General features: G+C 40.6%; 2 pseudogenes; one reads left to right on the top strand and one right to left on the bottom strand.

Annotated features, from left to right (window-relative positions):
• Positions 1 to 4669: 4669 nt before the first annotated feature.
• On the bottom strand, positions 4670 to 6492 carry LOC118849542 (annotated as a pseudogene).
• A 14125-nt stretch (positions 6493 to 20617) lies between these two features.
• The window catches only part of LOC118851029, a 62145-nt pseudogene continuing 61712 nt past the window's right edge, over positions 20618 to 21050 (top strand).

Genomic DNA, 21050 nt, shown 5'->3' with positions numbered 1-21050 from the left:
TACAAAGATTAGCTGATTTGACCCTCACAACAGCCTTTGGAAGTAGGTGCTATTATTATTTCCATTTTACAGTCAAGGAAACCGAGGCAGGCAGAGGTTACAGGTTCACACAGCTAGTTATGTATCTGAGACCAGATTTGAACTTGGGTCTTCCTGACTTCAGCCTTAGCACTCTATCCATCACAAAACTTAGCTGCCTCTAAATGGATGAGATGGTAGGCAGGCCACCTGATTGCTGTTCAAGTCACCAGGCCTTGTTGAAATACCTTCTAGAATATTTTTTTAAAATTTATTTTTATTTATTTTTACTTTTTTTTTTTAATATTTTAGTTTTCAACATTGATTTCCACAAGATTTTGAGTTACAAATTTTCTCCCCATTTCTACCCTCTCCCCCATTCCAAGATGGCATATATACTGATTGCCTTGTTCTCCAGTCAGCCCTCCCCTCTTTCACCCCACTCCCCCCGCCTCCATCCTCTTCCCCCTTACTTTCTTGTAGGGCAGGATAGATTTCTATGCCCCATTCCCTATATATCTTGTTTCCCAGCTGCATGCAAAAAAACCCCAACTTTTTTTTTAAGCATCTGTTTTTAAAACTTTGAGTTACAAATTCTCTCCCCTCTTTGCTTCCCACCCACCCTCCCTCCCTAGGAAGGCAAGCAATTCAACATAGATCACACATGTGTCATTATGTAAAACACTTCCACAATGCTCATGTTGTGAAAGGCTAACTACATTTCCTTCTATCCTATCCTGTCCCCCTTTATTCAATTTTCTCCCTTGACCCTGTCCCTTTTCAAAGGTGTTTGCTTTTTCTTACCTCCTCCCCCATCTGACCTCCCTTCTATCATCCCCCCCTTTTTATCCCCTTCCCCTTACTTTCCTGTGGAGTAAGATACCCAATTGAGTGTGTATGTTATTCCCTCCTCAAGTTGAATCCCATGAAAGTAAGATTCACTCATTCTCCCTCACCTGCCCCCTCTTCCCTTCCAACAGAACTGCTTTTTCTTGCCACTTTTATTTGCCCCATTCTATCTCTCCCTTTCTCTCTCTCTCAACATATTCCTCTCTCACCCTTTAAATTTATTTAATTTGTTAGATATTATCCCTTCATATTCAACTAATTCACTGCCCTCTGTCTATATTCCCTTCAACTCCCCTAATAGTGAGAAAGGTCTCATGAATTATACACATCATCTTTCTATGTAGGAATGTAAACATAACAGTTCAACTTTAGTAAATCCCTTATGAATTCTCTTTGTTGTTTACCTTTTCATGCTTCTCTTGATTCTTGTATTTGAAAGTCAAATTTTCTATTCAGCTCTGGTCTTTTCATTGAGAAAGCTTGAAAGTCCTCTATTTTATTGAAAATCCATATTTTGCCTTGGAGCATGACACTCAGTTTTGCTGGGTAGGTGATTCTTGGTTTTAATTCTAGCTCCATTGACCTCTGGAATATCATATTCCAAGCCCTTTGATCCCTTAATGTAGAAGCTGCTAGATCTTATGTTCTCCTGATTGTGTTTCCACAATACTCAAATTGTTTCTTTCTGCCTGCTTGAAGTATTTTCTCCTTGATCGTGGAGCTCTGGAATTTGGCAACAACATTCCTAGGAGTTTTCTTTTTGGGATCTTTTTGAGGAGGTGATCGGTGGATTCTTTCAATTTCTGTTTTACCCTCTGGCTCTAGAATATCAGGGCAGTTCTCCTTGATAATTCCTTGAAAGATGATATCTAGGCTCTTTGATCATGGCTTTCAGGTAGTCCAATAATTTTTAAATTATCTCTCCTGGATCTATTTTCCAGGTCAGTGGTTTTTCCAGTGAGATATTTCGTATTGTCTTCCATTTTTTCATTCCTTTTGGTTCTGTTTTATAATATCTTGGTTTCTCATAAAGTCACTAACTTCTCCTTGCTCCAATCTAATTTTTAAGGTGGTATTTTCTTCAGTGGTCTTTTGGACCTCCTTTTCCATTTGGCTAATCCTGCCTTTCAAGGCATTCTTCTCCTCATTGGCTCTTTGGAGCTCTTTTGCCATTTGAGTTAGTCTATTCTTTAATGTGTTATTTTCTTCAGTATTGTGTGGGGTCTCCTTTAACAAGTCCTTGACTTGTTTTTCATGGTTTTCTTGCATTGCCCTCATTTCTTGTCCCAGTTTTTCCTCTACTTCTCTTACTTGCTTTTCCAAATCCTTTTCGAGCTCTTCCATGGCCTGAGCCCAATTCATATTTTTCTTGGAAGCTTTTGATGTAGGCTTTTGGACTTTGTTGACTTCTTCTGGTTGTATGTTTTGGTCTTCTTTGTCACCAAAAAAGGAATCTAGAGTTTGAGTTTGAGTCTGAGTTTGTTTTCACTGCCTGTTCATGTTTCCAGCCAACTACTTGACCCTTGAGCTTTCTGCCAGGGTATGACTGCTTGTAGAGTAGAGAGTACTTTGTCCCAGGCTTTAGGGTCCAAGCTCTGCTGTTTTCAGAGCTATTTCTACTCCACCATCACCCCAAGCTCTGTTACAGTAGTGCTCCTCCTCCCCCAAGAACCACCATCCAGGACCGCAGTACAGATCTGAGCAGAGCACAGCAAGAGAATCTGCCTTTGTGCCCACCAAGCTCTCCTTGTACTCCCACTCTGATCCGCTGCTAGATTCCTTCCAATGTGTGAGCAAGGGACTCTGGAAGCAGCTGACGCTCTGGAAGCAGCCTGGGGAGCTTCCTGCTGCTGTTATGGCCACTGCTGCACCACTTCCTCCACCCCCAGAATTGATGGCTGGACCGCTCTGAACTCCATCCCACAGTTTCCCCCTAACCTGCTCTTTGGTGTTTGTGGGTTAGGAAGTCTGGTAACTGCCACAGCTCACTGTGTCATGGCCCCAAGGCCTGTTCTGGCTAGCTGACTCAAGGTCTGGTCTGTCCCAGCATGGCCCATGCTGGGTGGCCCTCCGCTCTCAGCAGCATGCAATAGACTCTTCCTAGCGACCATCTAGGCTTTCCTGGGGTGGAGACCTGTTTCCCTCTCCTATTTTGTGGGTTCTGCAGCACTAGAATTTGTTCAGAACCATTTTTTACAGGTGTTTGGAGGGATTTGGGGGGGAGCTTAAGCAAGTCCCTGCTTTCCAGCCGCCATCTTGCCTCCACCCCCTAATTGCCTTTTTATACTATTTATATCCGACTGTTGACTTTCCTATGTCTTCCAGTAAACACAAGGAAACAGCAATACTTAATGGCAAACGTTAGAGAATAGTCCAGGAAGAATAGGGACTCCTGGGCAGCTTGACCTGTTGCCACTCAAGGCTTCATATCTGTCCTTGCCCTGACCCTGGTTGAAGCTCCCTACTCCAACAGAGACCACAACCACCTTAACAATCTTCTGCCGTATTGCCACCCAGCTTCCCAACCTACTGAATTATCTACCCTGGGAGCCATTGTGATTTGAGCAAAATCTCTTGCTTATATGTAAACACATATATTTTATATGTATTTATATACCTATAGCTATGTGTATATCTATATCTCTGTATATATGTATAAATGAATATTTATACACACATACACATATGAATTTGTGAACTTGTTGATATGGCTTCTCCCTCCAGCAGTGCCTTTGCTAATCCAACCATGCTTTTGCATCCTATGTGACTTTTGTCTATGTCCTCCTAAAAGTCCTCAACAGGGAAACCACCCAAAGAATTGAGGATTAGTACTCTAGTTTTTCTTTTAAGTTTTTCTGTTAATGTATTTTTGTTTTTACATCACAAACATTTATTGACTGCTTCTACTTTGTGATAGGTCTCTAGTAACAAATTAAAATAACAAATTAAAACAGTTAAGTAAAACTAGTAAGACAGTGACTTCATCTGAAAGTATATAACAACAAACATTTCACCATATAGATCCACACCCTGCCAAGCCCTCTATTTTTTTTATTAACAGAGCTCTATTTTCTCTCCCTCCCCCCTGGGGGAAGGGGAAGAAAACCAAATTTCTTTTAACAAATACAGTGAAGCAAAACAAATTCTTTCAATGGATATGTTTGTGTGTGTATACATGCACATACACACGTATACATATATATGATTCATTCTACTCTAAAAATCTGTCATATCTTTGTTTCATATTCAATTTCCTAGAATCAGTGTTCACTGTATTAATCATAGTTCTTACAGCTTTCAAAGTTGTTTATTACGATGTTGTTATTGTGTAAATGGTTCTTTTAGTTATACTCATTTCATTTTTCATCAGCTTATAAGAGTCCTAAAAATTGTTCATTTTTATAATATTTATGTTATCCTATAAATTATTCTTCTGATTCTGCTTACTTCACTCTATATTATTTCGTATAAGTCTTTCCATGGCTTAAGAAAAACCCAACTCATCTATTTCCTCATTTTTTACAGCGCAATAGTTGTTGTTTAGTCGTTTCAGTCATGTCTGACTCTCTTCATGACCTTGTTTGGGATTTTCTTGGCAAAGATAATGGAGTGGTTTGTCATTTACTTCTCAGCTCATTTTATAGATGAGGAACTGAGGTAAATATTGTTAAATGACTTGCCCAAGGTCATACCACTAGTAAGTGTTTGAGGCCACATTTGAACTCAGAAAGATGACTGATTTCAGGCCTAGCTCTCTGTCCACTATATCCCCTAGCTGCCCTCCAGAGCCACTGAGTTTGTTCTAGTCCAGAGTTAATTTGTTTCCACTGATCTCTTCATCTTTCATAGTCTCTTTCATAGCTTTAGTATCTTCTTCTGGGTTGAAGACCACAAAACCAAAAACTTTAGATGGCCCTGTCTCCCTGACTAACTATCCTGACACCAAGAGCCATGAAATGAATCTTCCAGTGTTTCTTCCGTCATGTCTTCTGATAGACCTTTGACAAAGTGGATTCAGTCCTTGGTGCTACATTAGTTGTCTTCTGTCCCTTTAACTCCAACCTAATCGCTCTGCCTTCAATTTCTACATTGTAAGAATTCAAAGTTTCTTTTGCATCTTATGCAGAAGTGAATTCAATGAATGCACAATCTTTTAGGTTGGCCTTGGCTGTTTTGGGTCAAGCTGATCAATGTTGCCTTCTTAAAGACTTCCTGGGGACTTTCTTCGGTGGTGCTGTAGGTGAGCTTATTCAGCGCCAGTGTCATTGAATCTGAGACTTGCTATTATTCCTATCCCACAAATTACTCTTCCTACTTCTTGAATTCTCTTCTCCTTGACTTTTTCCCCTGTGTAGTCCAGAATGAGCAGCCAACCATCAACCTTGGCTCCCTGTTTCTCTTCCAAGGCCTTGTTCACATCTGCTTCTGTCTTACATTCAATGCAGACAATTTATTTGGGTGACCCATCCTTGGTGCAGATCAGTCTAACCTCAATAGCATCTTCAAACACTTCCTTGAGCTCCTCCTGACTTACTTTATAAAGCAGATTCTTGATGAAGATCGTCCTTGTAGCTCAATCTTTTTTGTTACTTTTGCCTCTTCCAGTTCCATTTCACAGCCAATGACTTTGGAGCCATTGAGTTCCAGAGCCTTTTCCATGTCTTCAGCTCATTCAGATTCCACATAGCCAAACTTCCTGGTGGTGCCATTGTGGACATCCACAACTGCAAGGTCTTTTTTCCCCCAAGAAGTCTGTGATGCTAATTTTTTTGTCTCAGAAGTGATTTTGTTAAAGTTCAGGCTACCAACAAAGATACTGAAATTTGTAGATGCTTCAGTTTCCAATTTCTGTTTCTTGGCTTTGGAGGTTTTCTGTTTGCCCACTTCCCTTTTCCTCTTCCCTGGTGCTTCTTTGGTGGGCACTTCTTCTTCCTCCTCCTCATTTTCCTCCTCATCTTCACCTTCCTCCTTCCATCCTCCTCTGATTCCTTGGCTTTCCCAGCTTTCTCAGGGGCAGCTTTCACAGAAGCAGCCTTCCTTTTGGAAGGTGTGGTATCCTTAGCCTCTTCAGAGTCATCCTCATCTTCTTTATCCTTGTCACTATCATCTTCTTCCTCATCTTCAGAATCTTGTTTGGCTGGAGCAGCTCCTGTTTTTTGTGGCTATGGGTGGCTCAAATCTTCATCCTCTTCATCTTCAATGTCTTTCTCATCAGATTCACTGTCCTTTTTCTTGGCATTCTTCCATTGTTTTGTCCCTTTGGCTGAGGGGTGTGGGGACTGCTACTTTAGCTGGAGTGGCTCCCTTCTTGCCTGGTGCGATGGCAGCTTTGATTGGGGTAGCCACTTTCTTGGCAGGGGCCACAGCTGCCTTCTTACCAGGAGTCATGACTGCTTTCTTGGCAGGTGTAGTGGCAACAATGACTTTTTTGACTGGTGATACCTTCGTTGCTGATATAGCCACAACCTTCTTGTCCTTCTTCTGAGATACCACAACCTTTTCTCTACTGCTTTGCTTTTCATCTTCTGACATGTCCTCATCTTCACTGTCTTCTCTCTTCTTGAGGGAAGGAGTCATTTTCTTTGTCTGACATCGATTTTTAGCAGCTTTCCTGAGTTTCACCATAGTGGGGGTACTTGAGTAGGGGTTAAAGGGTATAGATCAGGGATGGGGAACCTGCGGCCTTGAGGCCACATGTAGCCTTCTAGGGCCTTGGGTGAAGCCTTTTGACTGAGTCCAAGTTTTGCAGAACAAATCCTTTTATTAAGGGGTTTTGTTCTGTGAAGTTTGGATTCAGCCAAAGGGCCACACTTGAGGACCTAGAGGGCCACATGTGGCCATGAGGTCACAGATTCCTCACCCCGGTGTAGATCTTTTAGAAGAGGCAATGTTGCTGGTGGCAGAGAATGTAGGGAGAAGTCTGTTCAAGAACAGCCCTTTGCTAGTAGAGACTGAGACAAAAGACTAGGACCACTAATTCTTTGAGTATCTTTTTGCATCTTATTTTCAAGCTTGGTTCCACTGGCTTATTGAGGTCTCATATGTATTTCTAATTTACTGTCTTTTGATTTTGTTCAATTAATTTTTCTTCTGCTTCTATTTTTTTTTGCGTGCAAATCTACCATTCTCTTTTTTCAGAGAATATGCTGTTTGGATGAGTTTCTTCATTGTTCTAAATTTGCTACTCTTGTTTGTCTCATCAATCTTTTCCTTTTAACTTTATTTTTTGACCTTTAAAAATTTTTTTTGTCAAGAATAGGATTTTCAAGTTTCTTCTCTTTACTCCATTGTGATAATTCACTGCACTGTCTATTTTTCCTCTATTTTTAGCTTATTTTGCCTGCCTTCACACATTCTTTACCACTTTTGATTGATTATTTTATGCTTAAAAATGAGCTTTCATTTCAAGGAGAAGCGTGGGGTCATAGGATCATGGGCTTAATCTTAGAAAAGACCTTAGAGGCTATCTAAAATCACTTTTTTTTTAGAGATAAGGAAATTGAGGTCCAGAAAATTCAAATGTCCAAGGTCACACAGCTTTTAAGCAGCAGAACTAGGATTCAAGTCAATGGGCAGAAGGACATGACAAAAAATGCTATCCACCTCCAGAAAAAGAATGTAGATCAATACATACTTTTAAGAAAACCTTTCTTTCTCTCTCTCATCTGTGTTCTCTTTTGGAACAAGGCAGCTATGGAAATATGTTTTGTGTGACTGCAAGTGTTTAATCTATATCAAAGTGCTTGCTTTTTCGAGGAGGTCAGAGGGGAAGGAGAGAGGGAATTTGGAACTAAAATATTATAAAAAATGAATGTTAAAAATTGTTTTTACATATAATTGAGGAAAAAACCAAAATAAAAACATTCTTCAGGTTAGTGGGCAATTTCCCAAAGGTAGTTCAGCCTGCAGTTTGCTGACACTGACATGTGTTCCTGATGTATTTGCTCTCTCCATGTGTGCCATTGCCACATCAGATCCTGTTGAGTTCCTCTTGGTACTTGTTCTCTAGTCATGTGTTTCTTATTTGTACATTTTCCATGCATGTAGTCTTGTCAGACATATTCCTTCCATGTGTGCCCCTCCAAACATGTTCTCTAGATATGTCCACTCTTTCCACTGGTGGCATATAGATATTTGTAAGAAAGCGTGCTCCCAGTTATGGGGGAAATATTCTATTGTAACTTTTTTATTGCTCTATTTCATTAAATAACCTTGCTTTGAAGTAATTGTTTTCTCTGACTAACAAACTTGTAGAAGTAAACCTATGGATAGAAGCTTGTGACCTGTGGTTTTAAGTAGATATAGACTTGCAGAATGCCTTGAAGCTAGAGGAGCTTTTCTGAAGCCCCAGGTGTGAGGATGAGTGTGTCACACCACAAAATACTCTTCCATTTGGACTCTGTTCTGGACAACTCCATGATGATGACAAACATCTTTGGCAAGCATGGATCTTCCGATCTTACTCCTGACATGATGTTTACAATAAGAGGCTCACTGTAAAAGTTATTTCTATTTTTACATCTTTTGAATCTTTTAGGATTTTTACATGTGCATAGGAAAAACATTGTTGGAGGAGAGTTTTTATGGAGGTCTATTTCTCTCCCAAATCAAGTACTTTTTATAATCATCAGACAATATGCACAGTGGGATATTGTATTATTTATACATTTCTGTCGGTTTTGTGACTCCAAAGATGTGGTTCAGTCTGGAATACTGTTTGCAAAATTCTGCTGGCTTCCTTCTCACACTTGAGTCAGGGATGTCCTTAGCATGTAAGCAGATTATATTCATAAGGATTTTATACAGTTGGGGGAATAAGTATATGGGTCAGTAGCCTTTGATAGTCTTGGTCACATTTTTGAATTATAATAACCACTTACTTGTTAGAGAAAAGATCAGCATTAATACAAAACCAAGAAAAAGAATAAAAGTGAAAAAAATGACATTACATGAAATTAAAACAACTCTAACTTGACCTATCTACAATGGCTACTGACACCAAAAAATAGGAAATGAAGGAATGGACATTGAATCAGATTATAAGGGACTTTAACTTATGTAAATGATTTTTCATAAGAAGGAGAAGAAGCAGCAAGGCATAGTAAATAGAGGGTGAGTGTTGGAGTAAGAAAAACCTGGGTGCAAGTCCTTTTCCTGACACTAGCTTTTTGAGTCAGATTATGGATGATACATAGAGATCAAACATTGTTTCAGCAATCTGGCTAGCAGCTACTGTCAACAACAGCTAGCTCACAGAATGCTGCAAAAGCCCAGGTTCTTTTGATCTGCTGTACTAAGGAAAGCAACATTAGGGGGTTAACAGGCTTACTTTAATTCAGTATACAAATATCATTCACTTAGTTCGGGGAAAAATCCAGCACCCTGAACTTCAGAGCAAATACAAACAAATTACAAATATCAACAGACAGACCTCGTCTGATTCAAATCCCAATACATAGTTACCAGAGTTTAACAAAGTCCCAACATCCGGGTTACCAGCTGGAGGGCTGTTAGCTACAGCTGCCCAGAGTCTCTGCATCAGCGCGCTGCCAAGAGTGAGAGCCCTAAGCAAATAGCTCTGTCTTCTCTTTTTATACAGTTTCAGATGTCATCAAACGTCATCTGAGCGACCAGAACTTAGGCTCCTCTGGAGTTAGCACCTCCCCTTAGGACCCTCGGAGCTTCACGCCTACATAGGCTTAGCACCTAGTAATTAGGGGTTTGTGGCAAACTTAGGAGCAAAGATCTAATCAGTCCTCCCTTAGTTAGCCCCACCTGGGGCCCCACCTTAGTTACTAATTCATACCCACATAGCACCTAATAGGGGTTTGGGCCTGGGGCTTAGCACCTAGTAAGACTCAATCAAAGACAATTAATTAATCATTTTAAAACAATAAGAAAGTCCCAACTTAATTGATATGACAAACATGTATATATATCTTGGATAGACATTGCTAATGGATAGTAAGATGCATAGTGCTAGGCAGCTCTCTAAGTTTTAGGTCTTTATCTGTGGAAGGCACCAATGAAATCACAGATGCAAGCCAAAATGACAAATAAACAAACAAGACTACCAACAATGAGACTGAAAGTATGCTAAAAGTACCTCAATTAGTACTCAGTGAGTTCCTTACCAAGCAGAGAAGCTTAGCAGCCAAGGGCAACACCGGTTTTGGATGTAAACTTGTTTGCAAAGTTTTACAGAAAAAAAGATGGTGGAAGAGCATGAGCAAAGAGGAAGAATCAGTGGAAAAACAAGTCTGAAGAAATCTTAGAGACATACCTATCTAAACCCCATAGTCTCAAGGGCATTTAAGGATGAAAATGGAAGGAAGGGAGATCTACGAACACTTTTTACAACAAACTTTTTCTCTATGAACACTTTTTATAACAAACTTTTTCTCCACCAAAGAAAGTGAAATCATCACATTTACACTCTAAAATCACAGCTTTTGATGTATTGCATTAGAGAAAGTGGAAATGACATAAATAAAACAAATACGGGAAAAGCTGCTGGACTAGACTAACATATATGGAGGAGGCTGGAACCAACAAAATTTTGAGTATGTTAAGATAATTATTCTTAAGGTATGCGAAAGGAGAGATATCTGGGATCTTATTATTTTTTAAAAAGGTGACTGAGTGAATATTAATAACTAACAACCCATATGCCTACTTTCCTATCCCTATAAATTTTTTATGAGAGGAGTCTAAACATGTATCAAGGGTATTTTTGATGAAGATATGAAATGGGAACAGACAGATATTTGCAAAAGGTATTCTGTACCAGACTATAATATTTACAGTCATAGAACTGCAGAAAAGTCTAGAGAATACAAGATCTCATTGTGTTTGTTTATCGACTATACACACACATCCATAATATTGGTCTGTTAGAGAAAATACAACCTTAAAGGCTCTCCTCTAACAAGATGTCTTCTGAGCATCTATCAAAATTTAAAAAGATTCCTTAAAAAAGGAAACAATGGAAATAATATTTCTTGATGGATTTATCATCATCATTGAGAATGTCTGAACAGAAAGACCTCTCTATTGAGGTTCTCAAGATCCTCGTGTTTTTGAATGATACTGTGTTAATTGCATATAGCCACACAACATCAAAGAGCCTCCTAAATGATAAACTCAAAAGAGTTTGGCATAACTATCTTCACAGGAAAAGCCAAGTTGATGACTGCCTATTGTTCAGACTATGATATAAAGTCAGACTGCGGATAATACATAGAGCTGAAACATGAGTACATACATCTTGTACAGACATTGTGAATGGACAGTAAGCTGGGCCCAGATTCGAAGAGGAGGAGAGTGGGCTGGATTGCCTTTGTGAAATTGTAAAGTTCTTATAGTGACTTCAAGTTTTTCTCTGAAACAAAGGTCCGTTTTTAAAAACACTAATATTTTTCTAATGATATTGTATGGCTGTGGGTCATGGGTTATTATAATCTCTGAAAATCATCTAAAGTACAACAGAGAAGTGTATGGTAGGGGTGATCAGACTGTAATATATTATAAATGAATAATTATATAGGAGAAGCAGTATAAAAGATGCCATCCTAGAAATGTATCTTCAGAAAAGAATGGATAACCTATTATGGATTACCTACAGTTGGCCCATATTCTTCATAAATATCCAAACAGTGTTAAAGAGAACAAGAGAATAGGAAAAGGTGTCCTAAGAACATTGGGTGGCCCTTTGGCCATCACACAGGAGTACATGGGCAAGAGTCATGTAAGGTAGATGAGCAGAGACAGGATGTGATCTGTATCCCTAGAGGGAGCATTTACATGCATGAGATCATAGATCCAATGGAATATTGGAGTAATTAGGTCTATGTTCCTCCCCTTCCCCCCCTGCAAAGCATTCAGCATCTCCCTCTGAGAAATCTTAAGAATGAATCAATCCCTCAATAACCTCAAAACCATATTACACCTAGCATCAACCTCCTCTTTGTAGGTTCCATCTTCTCCAGCTCTTCTTTCCATCTTTATTTTCTTTCATGGCATTTCTGTTTCCTCAGACAACACATTTGGGACTAGTATGTTAGGGTTTAAATGTGATATTTCTTCAGTCAATGATGGAGATGAGTTTGTCATAAAAATCCTTACAGTTTTTGTAAAATCTTTTCAAATTTTTGCTTGTTTGTTGTCTTCATTCCACTTTCATCCTTAGATGCCCTCGGGATCATTTGGCTTAGTTTGTTATCTCTGAGCTTTTTTTTTTTAAATTTGTTTTTCCTTCCACTGCTTTTTGCTGTTTTATGAGGTGACACTGCTCATAATCTTTAACCATCCTTCCATGTAAAGCTTTATAAAATAGGTTTATATTCTAAACTGGAATTGACTTAGGCTGACATATCTCTGCTTTGTAAGGAGATCAAGTGTTTGCTGGTTGAAGCACTTTCTTGGCTCTTTTGCTATCTTGCAACTGTAAAATCCTGTGATTCTGAGACTGAGGCCTAGAGAAGTTTAAATGACTTGCCTAAGACCACACTGGTGGTAGAAATGACACACAAACACAGTGCTCTTTCTATCTCTCCATGACGCCTTCCCCACCCCAAAGTCAAGTAACTTACTCCAGTGCCTCATCATAGCACTGAGTGGAACCTGAGTTTTAGGAGTCTATGTTAGGGGAACATAAACTTTGACAAATTATTCCATGTTAGGATGCTTTGAGTATGGTTCTGCTTTCCTAGGACCAGGCTAGCTAAGGGTGGAAAGACTTACTACCACGGGTAGGCTGGACACTTAGTGATTAATCCTTTGGCCATGACAACTCAAAAAACAAAAATTTGAAATGCTCCTTAATCCTTTGCCATCCGCTTCTACTTTTCAGTGAGGTGGCAGAGAGGCAAAAGGACAGAGGATATCATGAATTACAATTTTTAGATCATATATAAATTCAGAGGTAGCATGGATTGAGAACAGATCTGACCTCAAAGCCAGAGAGATTTGGCTTCAGGTCTCACCTTTGACGCATACTGTATATATGTCCCTTTCCAAGTCTCTTAATATCTTCATACCTTAGGAAGCTTTTTTTTTCTTGAGACAATAGAGATTAAGTAACTTGTCCAGAGTCACACAACACAACTAGTAAGTATTGGAGGTCATATTTGAACTCAGGTCCTCCTGACTTCAGGGCCAATGCTCTATCCACTGTACCACTTAGTTGCCCCTCTTTGGTAGCTTTCTAAGACTAAGTTGCAGATAAAATGGTCACATGTACTGGTAGAAGGTGTTTCTACACATGGGAATTCTCCTATATCACTGAAATTACAGGTCCAGGTCCTAGCCTATAAACTAACTTAGATGTAAATACTCTAGGAAATCCTATTCTCCTAAATGTTCTGTACACTCTCTTAAATGTATTTTGGATATCGTCTTTGGATATTCTATTTGGATATTCCCTTTTCTCCGCTTTCATCTGAACTAGTCTAATGGATTCTGTCTAGTTACTTTGTTCTCTGAACCAATGATCTCACAGCCTACACTCTTTCTCTTCCCCATTTCATTGATAGTTTCCCCCATTTGCTCGTGCCCTCCTCCTCCTTGTTCCTGTTATTATGTCCTCCTCTTGATCTAGAGAGGAAATCCATCCTTTCCATGTTTCCACCAACTTGACTTGGGTTTATAGCTCTGCCTAACCATTACCTAGTTATCATTCAGGGCGTTGTACTTAAAATTTTTTTTTTTTTTTACCTAGAGCATTTGTTGCACAGTATCTTTGCTTCTTTACAAGTTACTGTTACCTTTATAGAGTAATTCATAGAAATTTAGAACTTAAGGAGACCTTAGAGGTAATTTAGTGCAACCTCTTCCTCTTACAGGTGAGGAAAATGAGAGTAAGAGGCAAAAATAACCATCACCCTGGTACAGGCCCTTATCACCTCATACCTGGGCTATTGCAGTTTCTGCTGCTTGGTCTCCCTGCTTCAAGTCTGTCACCACTCTAGTCCATTTTCCATTCAGCTATCACAGTGATCTTCCTAAAACACAGGTCTAACTATGGAACTCCTCCTTCCTTATCCTCATTTAGAAACTCCACTGGCTCCCTATTACTTCCAGGAATCAAATGTAAAATGTTGATTTGGATTGTAAAGCCTTTTATAACCTACTTTTCAGGCTTCTTTCACTTTTCTCCCCTCCATTTACTTGATACTGGGTTTCTTGATATTCTTTAGATATGATACTGCATTTCCCGACTACACCTTTCATTGTTTGTCTCAGTGGCCTGAGGCGGGTAGGTACCACAGTGGGCAGAACACAGGGCCTGGAACCAGGAAGTCCTGAATTCAAATTCAACCACACACACACACACACACACACACACACGCATGAGCGCAGTGTGACCTCTGTTTGCTTTAGTTTGTGCACCTGTAAAATGGGGGTTGGTGTGAGAATCAATGAGATAATGTTTGTAAAATGCTTAGCATGGTGCCTGACAGACAGCAGGTGTTATGTATATGCTTATTCTCTTCTCCCCATTCTCTTTCCTGTATGTCCCATGCCTAGCATGCTCTCTCTCATTTCTGTTTCCAGGCTTCCCTACTTCCCTTCAACTCTGTATTACTTATTCTGAATGGGCATTGCTTCAGTCAAACTGAGACCTGGAAAAGGCCTTAGCTTAAAAAGATGAAGGTTTCCCACTGCATCCAGGGCCATCTCCACTCATCCTGATCCATATCTGGTTACTGGACCCAAACGGCTCCAGAGGATACAGTGAGGCTAGTGACTTTGCACAGTCCTCTCTCACTTAAATCCAATTCATTTGAAAGTCATGGCATCACCTTCCTGATGTCATGGTCTTCTTCAAGAATGAAGGATAAACAACAACAACTTATTCTGTATATGTCTTTTTTTGTTCAAAGTTGTTTGTGTGTTCTCTCCCCAATTAGATTGTGAGCTCCTTGAGGGCAGGGACTGTTTTTTGTCTTTCTTTGTATCCCCAGAACTATCAAAATACCTGGCACACAGTAGGAGCTTAATAGTGCTTGACTTGCCCAAGGTCACACAGCCATAGTCAGTGATACTTACATGGAAACACAGACAATTCCAATTGAGGGAGGGTAAGATTTCCTCACAAATGACACATAGGGCTTGAGAATTTCAGGTGAATAAAATATTGAGTGGAAATAGAAGGACACTGGAGAAATCATGGCCATTTTTTTTCCTTTGAAAAGAAGCTTAACTGTCAGAAAGGATGAGGCGAAAAATACAGACCAAAGCACTGAGAAGCAGAATTCTTTCTAAGGAAGATAATTTTTCATTTTGTGTGTCAGCTGCTTTTAAAGAAGAGGTTATTTATTTTTGAGTGAATATTTTCAGTTGGGACTCTCCTTCAATTTGAGAAACATGGAAAAGGAAGTATCAGAATAAACTTATATAGTTCTTAATAGTTTTGTGGCTTTTCTGTCAATGCTGTAATAAAGATTGTCAATTCCACAAATATTGATTAAGCCCTTACTATATACAAGGTACTGTGCAAGACCCTGGTGATATAAGGATACACATGACACACACCCTGGTCTGATGGAGTCCACAATCCAATGAGTAGAGGACACATGCAAAAATACCTAAGGCATGAGGGAAAGCAAGATAAATACATAAGAAAGGTTTAGGCAAAGTGCTAGGAAATATTGGAGTAGGGAGAATTCACTTTTACCTAGATTAGGAGCAAGAGTAAAGGGGGAAAAGGGGCCAGGGAAAGTTGAGAGACTTCAACAAACAGAGCATGCCATTTTACTTTATCATGTATACATAATACATAAATATACAATATATTTACATTATTATAGGGAATGATATGAGCAAAAGCATAAAATAGGAGGTAACTGGTAGAATATAGGACATATGAAAATGAATTTTATGAGATAAAATTGGACACATAGGTTGGAGTCATATTGTGGGAGGCCTTGAATGCCAGGATCAATAGTTTAAATTTTATTCAGTAGACAAAACTGCTAAATTTTTTGAGTCAAGGAGTGAAATGATCATTGTGACATGTTTTAATGTATATAAGGAGAGGTGAAAAGATGGGACAGTGAATGATATATGTTAAAGCATAGCTAGTAGACCAGCCTGGCTATAGCAGATTTGCTCTTTACCTTCTCTCCATTGAAGGTTGCTTGTAAAAGGAAAGGTTGGACAAGATGATTTCTAAGGCTCCTTCTAGCTCTAAATCTGAAGTCATATAATGAGATGGAAAAATTGGTTGGGACCAGATTTTTGGACTTGAATGTCAGACTAAGGAGTTTGGGCTTCTATTCAGTGAGCAATGTAGACTAATTTAAGGATTTTGAGCAGGGAAAAGCCATGCTAAAATCAGTGTTTTCAGAAAAATTAACCTGGTAATTAGATGGGGGAGGTCCTAGAGACATGGAGACCAGTTAGGAATGTCTTGTCCAGTGGTGAGGTAGTAAGTATTAGAAATCAGAAATTGGACAGTATTAATGGAAATGGAAAGGATGGAAAAATGAAATGGAGGTGAGTGGGCAGAGTTGTGGCATATATTATTGAGAGAAGGGAGCTTATTGAGATCAGGGAGACTCATTCATATAAGGAGGGAGAGAATAGTAACTCACCTAATGAAAGTAATGTAGTCATCCTGACAGCAGAAGCATATCTGTAACTAGGGAAGGACCAGTGGGATTTTGCCCCCGATTAAGAAATTTATTAGAGGGTGACAGTAGCACTATCCAAAGACGGGCTTCCTCTCTCTGACAGATTTATCTCAGATCCTCACTCTCACTAAATTCCTCTCTTTATAAGCAGTGATTTTATGTATCAGTAAAGAAACTTCTTATTGTCTTAGGAATTCCAAAGTGAGCCCTCCTTTCCCAAATTGCTCTATGGGAAAAAATTACTACTTATGGCTTTGAGAAGGGTCATCTCTGTCATTTGAAGTTATACAGCTAATAGGTTGAGGCTCAAGGCAGGAAGAGAAGGTAAAAAAAAAAAAGAAAAAAAGTATGGAGTGAATAAATGGAGGAAGGAAAGTTGGAGTTAAAAGGGAAAAGTGGGTATTGGTAAATTACCAGCAAGGACTTTCTTGGGTGCCATTAGTGCCATGTGCTATCTGGTCTAGAGGGAATAATATGACTTGGGAGCTAAGAGACTAGGGTTCTAGTCCTTGTATTTAGTTTACTATGTGACCTTGTGTATGTCATCTCTCAGTGTCTCCTTTTCCCTATCAAATGAAAGAATTCTAAGGAGATAAGTGAGATTACACATGGGAAAATGTTCTGACATACTTGGGAGAAAATTGGTTCAGAAATTTACATTGTTATTATTTACTTATTTATTAATTTTTCCTTAGAAGCCTAGGGCTTGGGGACTAGGAGGAAGGGAACAGGCTGGGCACTGGTAACCCATGTTACCACTTCACTATGCCCCTGGATCTTGTGGTCTGAAGCTGGAAGATGGCACCAGGCTGCCCACCTACTTTACTAGCCAAATAGCGTAAGGATAGCAGGGGCAAATTCAGGCCACTGACCACCCCTCTGCAAATCATATTATCTCAGAATCCTGAGAAGGGGAGTGAAAAACTCCCCTCCCCCACTAGATGGCACTGAAACCCCTATTTCATTTATTTTTAAAATGCAAGGAGGAGGAAGGGAGAGGAAGGACAAAAAGAACATGGTGGAGAGGCGCTCATTTTGGTTCAAAAACCCTGGAGGGCAAAGCAAAACACTGTGAACCTTCTTATCCTCCAGAAGGCTCCTTTCTTATTCTGCAGCCCTGGTCTTGCCACAGCCTATTAATCTGACACTTTCTTGAAATGTTCATCGAATTGGCCCTAATGGGTGGGGGATGAAAATAACAAATAAGGCTTTTGAGTAAAAATAAAACAAAACAAATCCAAACCTATAAGACACAGAGGTGATGTTGACAACATCTGTGGTGAGGTCTCAGAGCAGACAATGCAAGCAGCTTGTCTTAATGAATTTGTTCAGGATGGGAGCCCATCCTCCTGGGCGCCCTTCATGTCAGGCTTTGCTGGCCACCTATTAGTCATGCATCATTTTTCTACAGGTCTCTATAGATAACTACACATCTTAAATCCAGCTGACTCCCTATATAAAAAGAAAAATCACCTCCAAATATCTTATTAACCCTTTTTCCTTCCAATTTTTTCTCCAAATATTTTCAGAGTAACAAAAAGCATACCCATTAGATTCTTCATCCCTCATCCTATATACATCAGAACTCACTTTGTCTCTTTCTGTTTATCTGTCTGTCTGTCTCTGTCTCTGTCTCTGTCTCTCTCACACACATTCAGAGGAGTTGAGGTGGGTTGGGTGGTAGGGAATTTCTGATGATCTGTTTGTGCTGTAATGGGACTAAATGTTAATAAGCCCCCAGAAAGCCATACAGCTCAATGATGGAAATGCCTGCAACCAGGAAGGCAGAGTATGTGGCTTTTCTTGTGAAAACAAAAAGCCCCCTACAAACTGAGACACCATCGATGGAGAACTGTGGTGAGAAGAAAAAAAAAATCCAGTTTTGCATATGAGCTGAAAGTCCCTTTGAATATCAGCTTCTCATTAAGCACATATATAGGTATAAATACATATAAACACATACATATATTTAAAGAACTGTGTGCACGATCTGAGGGTTTTTGCCATTTCTGTAAGCATAGGAATATGAAACTCAGGGACTATTCCTAAATTTGTAACAGTATGTGCAGTAAACACATTACAAAGGACACATATGTATCTGTGCATAAATATGTATATGGTTAAGCATATACATACATATACACCATTGACTTGCCTGTTCAAAGAGTAAGTCTTAGACATCGCCTGCCGGTAAAATGGTGCAGTTTATCTTTAAGGAGGCTAGAAAAATAAGAAATGAGTCTCACGTTGCACGGATGACATCACTAGCTTTTGGCTCAGTGCTCTGTATTCTCCGTCTGTGGGCTTTAGCCAAGGCTGCAGCTCTCAGCGTTTGAACAAGGAAACATCCTCAGGTATCCGGGAGCTTAGAAAACGTTCCTTTATTTCAAGGTTCAGAACGGGGAGATGAGATTTCCAGAGACTCCTGGACGTCGGCTTCTCTTCGGTTTCTCCAGGTCTCTGATGGTGCTCGCGAGGTAGTGAGGCTATCGCTACTGAAAGAAGGGAGGGGAAATTGAATAACCAACAGTCCTCCCTTCCCTGCCCCCCACCCCCTCACCACCACGACCACCAAAGGGAAAAAAAAACACCCTGAATATAATAACTGCTGATGCTGGGATATTACTCGCGTGGAGCTGCTGAGGCAGAGATCTTGGCATCTCGGCTCCTTTGTGGGAGCGCTGGTTGTGCATGTAAGGGAAATGGTGCAATATGAGAGCCATTGACAACTGTTAGGCAGACTGCGTGTCTTTCCCCTCCTCTATAGTGCTCCAGGCATTGGTTTTTTGAGGGGCTTATTTATTTTGAGGTGTCAGGGTGTGTGCATGTGTGTATGTGTGCGTGTTGGGGGCCGAAGGTTTTTTCCCCCCTCAGCCTTTGTACCTGCATTTTCCTTGCATATGGGAAGCACGTTTCTGAGGCTATTTGGTTGCCAGATGAAGTAAAGCACTGTTGAAAAATCAGATTGGGAGGCGACTGACCGATTTACATCCGGGAAGCAAAGCAGGGCGAGGATGTCAGCGGTATGAAGCCAGGGGTTTTCTCCCTAGGGCTCTGGGTGCCTCTGGGCAGAGCGTTCTGTCCATGGTGCTGAAGCAGCTTCTTAGTTCTTTGCAGCCTCCCTCTGGTTGGACTCCAACCTCAGTCAGAGCCGATCTCTCCTCGTTCTCCTGCAGCTACGGAGTTTCATCTAATCCAGGGAAAGGAATCGTCCAATTAGGTTGCCTGGTTGACAGCGCCGACAACAAAACGAGTCGCCTGAATGGCAAGGCAAGAGAAAGAAAGCAGAGGAGCTAGGAAACAAAGGTTGTCAGGGGCTGAAAACCTACATGAAGCCTGCTTCTGAGCAAAGCCTATAGGAGGGAAGGTGAAGTCCCTTTCTTGCTGAAGGAGACAGATTTTTTTTAGCCGAAGGCTGAAGCGAGAAACCTTTTCCTGCGCTGCATTGCCCGACCACAAGCACTGGTTGCAAAAGGGAAAGGTGATCCACTTAAAAGGAAAAACAGATCAGAGCGGGCTTGTAAACCTAGGACAATTGGTCGGTTGGAATCGGGAGATTTCTAAGCGCTGACCGGTGATGCTACAGTTCACCTGATTATCGTAAAGTGGCCCAGTTTAACAACCCCTTTCCCCTATCTATTTAAATCACACTTGAGAGGTGGATCGATTCCATTGGTACACTGCACAAAGAAAGTCAAGGAGCTCCAGTTTAATCAGTAAGAACTTTTATTATTTTCCTTCTGGGAAGAAAAGAAGGAGAAACGGAAGAAGGTCGACTCTGCGCAAAGGTGGTCTTGAGCTGAGCAACCCCGCTGTTTTAAGTGGGGAATCCTTTTCTGAGAGACGTGGAGGGCGCTTCTGACACCCTTAGTTGCTTTAAGCTGCAGGAGATGCCAATTAACCCACTAGATTTTCTTGGGGTTAGAACTTTTTAGATCCTCCCAGAAGCCTTGGTGCTTTGTATGTTGCTTCAAACCGTGGACGTCTAGGTGGGGAGACTCGGTTGAGCAGGGCACTCAGCTGCAATCTCTCAGGCTCAGCTGGCTGCTTTGTTCTGGGGCTGAAGAATTAGGTTGTTGTGAAACATGCCCATGGTGTTGTTGTGAAGCTGAGGTATGGCTGCTGGAAGGTTACTGCTCTACACTGGCCTCTCCTTAGCTCTCTGTGCCCTCGGCATGCTGGCCGTGGCGATCTGCTCAGACCATTGGTACGAGACAGACGCCAGGAAGCATCGGGACAGGTGCAAAGCCTTTACTACTCGTCGGGTCGATCCAGGCTTCATTTATAACAACAACAATAACTTGCCGCTCAGGGCCAGTAGGTCTAGATTGGACCGCTGGGAAGGGAAACTCCTCCGTGCCAGGAACCGGAGGCAGCTGTTTGCCTTGAGCGCTATGGACGAGTGCAACCGTCAGTACAACTCCACCAACATGGGGCTCTGGAGGAAATGCCACAGGAAGGGATTTGACCAAGACCTGGAAGACCTCATTCAAAAAGGTAAGTGTCTCATCCAGAACACACAATGAGAACCCAATACCTGGATTTGGG

The sequence above is a fragment of the Trichosurus vulpecula genome, chromosome 5, assembly GCF_011100635.1.
Source record: "Trichosurus vulpecula isolate mTriVul1 chromosome 5, mTriVul1.pri, whole genome shotgun sequence".
Taxonomy (NCBI): domain Eukaryota; kingdom Metazoa; phylum Chordata; class Mammalia; order Diprotodontia; family Phalangeridae; genus Trichosurus; species Trichosurus vulpecula.
This window is presented reverse-complemented; position numbering and strand designations above follow the sequence as displayed.